The sequence below is a fragment of the Lathamus discolor genome, unplaced genomic scaffold (genome assembly GCF_037157495.1).
Source record: "Lathamus discolor isolate bLatDis1 unplaced genomic scaffold, bLatDis1.hap1 Scaffold_315, whole genome shotgun sequence".
Classification (NCBI taxonomy): Eukaryota; Metazoa; Chordata; class Aves; order Psittaciformes; family Psittacidae; genus Lathamus; species Lathamus discolor.
In genome coordinates, this window is record NW_027069344.1 from 36,490 (window position 1) to 42,811 (window position 6,322).

The window sequence follows — 6,322 nt, forward strand, 5'->3', positions numbered from 1 at the left end:
AAATCTGCCCATTCATCTGCTTGGGAATGAATTCTCCATCATTTTGTCGCATTTCCGAACGGATTCCAACGGAATTGAGAGGTTTGGGGCAGCAAAGTGAGGTTTTAAGGGGAATTCCCTCAAATAAGGTGATTCTTCCTCCCCCCAAAAACCTGTTCTTGCCCCGAAATCGGGGCGAAATGAAGTTATTGAAGGGGTTTTAGGGCAAATTTGGGGGATTTGGGGCCGTTTGATGGATTTAATGTTAATTTTGATGATGGGAAACAGAGGTGATGTATAATATGGGTGATATAGGATATATATGATATATATAATAACATATGTATTTAGATGTCGATTAAATAGAGGTTGAAATGCAATGACAAAAGTGGGATCGAAATTTAGGTTAAAGAAGGGGGAAATTAGGTAAAAATGCGATTCCAATCGATAGAAAATCGTGTCGATAAAGGCTATAGAGAAAACAGACAAAAAATGGACAGAAAAGAGGTAGAAAACCAGGTTAAAATCAATTAAATGGGTTAAAGTCGATGAAACTAGGAAAAATAGGTGAAATTCAGAAGAATGGGCGAAATAGATTGAAAATTAGGTAGAAAAGGGATGAAAGGGGTTAAAAATAGAGGGAAAACAGGGAAACGGCTGAAATGGATTGAAATTCGGTGGAAAAAAGGACAAAATAGGCAGGAAAATGGATCTAAAATGGACATCGAACCTAAATGGATCTAAAATGGACAGAAAATGCATGTAAAGATTGATTGAAATAGGTTAAAATAGATAGGAAATTGGAACGAAAATCACTACAAAATTGCTACAGATTTGGTTAAATAGAGAAAATAGGCATAGAGTAGATGGGAAAGAGAAAAGAGAGAGAAATAGGACGAAAATGGGTTAAAATAGATAGAAAACGGGTTAAAACTGATTGAAAACGGCTTGGAAATGGATGGGAAAGAGAAAACGGATGAAATCTTGACGGAATAGTAGGTGAGAACTAGGAAATAGGTGAAATTTATCGAGAAAAATAGGAAATAGGTTAAATTTATCGAGAAAAATAGGAAATAGGTGAGAATGATGTAGAAAAATGGGTAAAAAATCAGGTTGAAATGGAGAAAAAGCCTTGAAAATGCTGAAATTGGGGTGAAATGAGCTGAAAATCGGAAATATATTAAAAGCAGACCTAAAAAACGAGCGTGTTTTTTACCAAGCTCCAAAATCGGCTTTTTGCCCCCCAAAACGACGATCAAAGGGGACAAAAGCACCCGAATTTTCTGCACTTTTTTTTTGGTTTTTGGCCGAATATAAAGAAAAAGTGTAAAAATACCAAGAAAATCGCTTTCAAGTTGGGTTTTGCCTGTAAAAGGGGGGGTTTAGACCTAAAATGGCCGCTTCGGGCCCTGCAGGTGCAGCTTTGGGTTGTTTTTGACCCAAAATCGCCTGTTTTTGGTTTCGAAACGAGCCAAAAACGGGAAGTGAGAATTGGGCGAATTCCTCTTTTTTTTTTTTTTTTTTGCATAAAAAGCCTTTAAATGGAAGCCAATGGAGCGGAACGGGCGAAAAACAGCAGCTGCGGGGTGAAAAACACCCTTATTTTGGGGGAAAATCAGGCGGTTTTGGGTAACCCCCCCCCCCCCTTTGAAGCAGGCGTTAGGAGCAAAACAGCGTTTTGGGCAGAAAAGGGGTGGGTTTGGGGTAAAAGGACGCCTTATTTAAGCAGACCTTAAGGGGGAAAGGGTGTTTTGGGGTGAATTCAGGCAGTTTTGGGGCCAGTGTGTCATTTAAGATCCTTTTCGGTGCTGATTTTATCCTGTATTATTAGATGTCGTTATCGCTAATAATGATAGATAGATGCATAGGTGTCATAATTAGGCGTTATTAGACCTAATATCCGGTTTATTAGAGGTAATAGACGCCCTTATACCTTAATAGAGGCTCTTTAATATCCATTTCTATATTAATAAATAGGCTATTAAATTAATAGACTATTAATAGACTATTTAATCAATAGACTATGACATTAATAGACTATGAAATTAATCAATAGACTATGAAATTAATAGACTATTAAATTAAATAGAACTATTAAATTAATAGACTATGAAATTAATAGACTAATAATAGACTATGACATTAATAGACTATTAAATTAATCAATAGACTATGAAATTAATAGACTACGAAATTAATGGACTCTTAATAGACTATGAATTTAAGACTACTAAATTAACCGACTATCAACAGACCATTAAATTAATAAATAGGCTATTAAATTAATAAATGGGCTATAAAATCGACTGTTTCTAATAGCTGAGACAATGCCTTCTAATAGCGGCTATTTTTAATATCTCGCTATAAAATAGGCTTTAATCGGTGACATCTATTACATATTCGATTATAACTGTTACAGATAAAATGCATTTAATAGATTATATAATTAGCTGTGCTAATAATGCCTCTTTATCTGCAATTGATTGTCCTTAATAGGTACCTCGAGACCTATTTTATATTAATAGGCATTCATGTTAATTAATGGGTTATTAATGCATTAAATACGAGATTTTACGTGCATCATATAGAAAATATTATATCGGATATATTATTATTAATTAAAATATCGATTATTAATGATTATATTATATAGTCAATATTAGCTGTATATTATATATAATATATAAGATTACGTTATGCTATGTATTATATATTATTTATATATATTTTTTATATTTTATATATTATATATTATAAATTATAAATTATATATTATATATATTATATATTATATATTATATATTATATATTATATATTATATATTATATATTATATATTATATATCATATCGAGCTATTGATCTCGATATTAGCCGATATAAACCGGAATTGCTCCTAAACAGCACACAAAAAGACTAGCATAATATCGATTAATATCGATCAATCAGTTTGATAGCGATTAATGTTAATTGCTACCGATTAATAGCGATTGATATTATATAATATATATTAATATGAGATTAATAGAATATAGATGAATCCTCACGTCTGTAATGGATATTATCGATTAATACCGAGTTTGGGGGTTGACAGCTCTAATAACCAGGAATTAATAGAGTAATATTCCCAATTAATGGGTATTAATAGATCGATATAGGTGCAGATAGATAGATAGATTGATTCATAGGTATTAATATATGAATACGGGTTTATCTATTGATTAATAGCTATTAATTCGGCTCTATTGGTAGGGGTAGTACAGGTTTATTGGTTAATAGCTATTAATTGGGCTCTATTGGTAGGGATAATGCAGGTTTATTGATTAATAGATAATAAGAGATAATTAATAATTAATAGAGAAAATAATTGATAGGGATGCATCGATTTATAGCTATTAATCTATTAATAGCGATGTATTCATCTAGTTATGTGGCTAGATCAGGGTAGATGGGTCCATACTGGTCCATACTGGTCCCATACTAGCCCGGTACTGGTCCGGTACTGGTCCCAGTAGTGCTGAAGCAGCTATAGGGTGGCTGATATGTGCTGGTACTGGTCCATACTGGTCGGTACTGGTCCCATATTGGTCCATAGTGGTCCATACTGGTCCCGTACTGGTCCCAGTACTGCAGGAGCAGCTATAGCACAGCTGGGGCTACCGGCACTGGTCCACACTGGTCCTATACTGGTCCCATACTGGTCCCAGTACTGCAGGAGCAGCTATAGTGCAGCTGGGGGTACCAGTACCGGTCCATACTGGTCCTATACTGGTCCCATACTGGTCCTAGAACTGCAAAGGCAGCTATAGCACAGTTGGGGGTACTGGTACTGGTCCGTACTGGTCCCGTACTGGTCCCAGTAATGCAGGAGCAGCTATAGGGCAGATGGGGCTACCGGTACTGGTCCGTACTGGTCCATACTGGTCCGTACTGGTCCCAGTGCTGCAGGAGCAGCTATAGGGCAGCTGGGGCTACCGGTACTGGTCAGTACTGGTCCATACTGGTTCCGTACTGGTCCATGCTGGTCCCGTACTGGTCCCAGTACTGCAGGAGCAGCTATAGCAGAGCTGGGGCTACCGGTACTGGTCCGTACTGGTCCATACTGGTTCCGTACTGATCCATACTGGTCCCGTACTGGTCCAGTACTGCAGGAGCAGCTATAGCAGAGCTGGGGCTACCGGTACTGGTCCATGCTGGTCCCGTACTGGTCCCTACTGGTCCCATACTGGTCCCAGTACTGCAGAAGCAGCTATAGGGCGGCTGGGGCTACTGGTACTGATCCGTACTGGTTCCGTACTGGTCCATACTGGTCCCGTACTGGTCCCAGTACTGCAGAGGCAGCTATAGCACAGCTGGGGCTACTGGTACTGGTCCGTACTGGTTCCGTACTGGTCCAATACTGGTCCCGTACTGGTCCCAGTACTGCAGAAGCAGCTATAGGGCAGCTGGGGGTACCAGTACCGGTCCATACTGGTCCTATACTGGTCCCATACTGGTCCTAGAACTGCAAAGGCAGCTATAGCACAGTTGGGGGTACTGGTACTGGTCCGTACTGGTCCATACTGGTCCCGTACTGGTCCCAGTACTGCAGGAGCAGCTATAGGGCAGCTGGGCTACCGGTACTGGTCCGTACTGGTCCATACTGGTCCGTACTGGTCCCAGTACTGCAGGAGCAGCTATAGGGCAGCTGGGGCTACTGTTACTGTACTGGTCCGTACTGGTCCATGCTGGTCCCGTACTGATCCCAGTACTGCAGGAGCAGCTATAGCACAAGCTGGGGCTACCGGTACTGGTCCGTACTGGTCCATACTGGTTCAGTACTGATCCATACTGGTCCCGTACTGGTCCCAGTACTGCAGGAGCAGCTATAGCAGAGCTGGGGCTACCGGTACTGGTCCATGCTGGTCCCGTACTGGTCCCTACTGGTCCCGTACTGGTCCCAGTACTGCAGAAGCAGCTATAGGGCAGCTGGGGCTACCGGTACTGGTCCGTACTGGTTCCGTACTGGTCCATACTGGTCCCGTACTGGTCCCAGTATTGCAGAAGCAGCTATAGGGCAGCTGGGGGCTACCGGTACTGGTCCATACTGGTCCCGTACTGGTCCATACTGGTCCCGTACTGGTCCCAGTACTGCAGAAGCAGCTATAGGGCAGCTGGGGCTACTGGTACTGGTCCATACTGGTTCCGTACTGGTCCATACTGGTCCCGTACTGGTCCATACTGGTCCCATACGGGTCCCAGTACTGCAGGAGCAGCTATAGCACAGCTGGGGCTACAGGTACTGGTCCGTACTGGTCCTTACTGGTCCCTGTACTGCAGAGGCAGCTATAGCAGAGCTGGGGCTACCGGTACTGGTCCGTACTGGTTCCGTACTGCTCCTATACTGGTCCCGTACTGGTCCATACTGGTCTCATACTGGTCCCAGTACTGCAGAGGCAGCTATAGCAGAGCTGGGGGCTACCGGCACTGGTCTTATACTGCTCTATACTGGTCCCATACTGGTCCCGTACTGGTCCCAGTACTGCAGAGGCAGCTATAGCAGAGCTGGGGCTACCGGCACTGGTCCTATACTGCTCTATACTGGTCCCATACTGGTCCCGTACTGGTCCCAGTACTGCAGAGGCAGCTATAGCACAGCTGGGGCTACTGGCACTGGTCCTATACTGCTCTATACTGGTCCATACTGGTCCCGTACTGGTCCCAGTACTGCAGAGGCAGCTATAGCAGAGCTGGGGCTACTGGCACTGGTCCTGTACTGCTCTATACTGGTCCCATACTGGTCCCATACTGGTCCCGTACTGGTCCCAGTACTGCAGAGGCAGCTATAGCACAGCTGGGGCTACAGGTACTGGTCCGTAGTGGTCCTTACTGGTCCCTGTACTGCAGAGGCAGCTATAGCAGAGCTGGTGGGGCTACCGGTACTGGTCCGTACTGGTTCCGTACTGCTCCTGTACTGGTCCCGTACTGGTCCATACTGGTCCCATACTGGTCCCAGTACTGCAGAGGCAGCTATAGCACAGCTGGGGCTACCGGTACTGGTCCATACTGGTTCCGTACTGCTCCTGTACTGGTCCCGTACTGGTCCATACTGGTCCCATACTGGTCCCAGTACTGCAGAGGCAGCTATAGCACAGCTGGGGCTACCGGTACTGGTCCATACTGGTTCCGTACTGCTCCTGTACTGGTCCCGTACTGGTCCATACTGGTCCCATACTGGTCCCTGTACTGCAGAGGCAGCTATAGCAGAGGCTGGGGCTACCGGTACTGGTCCATACTGGTTCCGTACTGCTCCTGTACTGGTCCCGTACTGGTCCATACTGGTCCTTACTGGTCCCTGTACTGCA

At 43.5% G+C, this 6,322-nt stretch overlaps 1 long non-coding RNA gene across 1 annotated transcript; it reads left to right on the forward strand.

Moving 5' to 3' along the window:
• Window positions 1-147: 147 nt before the first annotated feature.
• On the forward strand, window positions 148-5,511 carry LOC136006602 (uncharacterized). The gene is made up of 2 exons (XR_010609204.1): window positions 148-3,241; window positions 3,293-5,511. It is a non-coding gene; the product is annotated as an uncharacterized LOC136006602 (long non-coding RNA).
• Window positions 5,512-6,322: the final 811 nt, after the last annotated feature.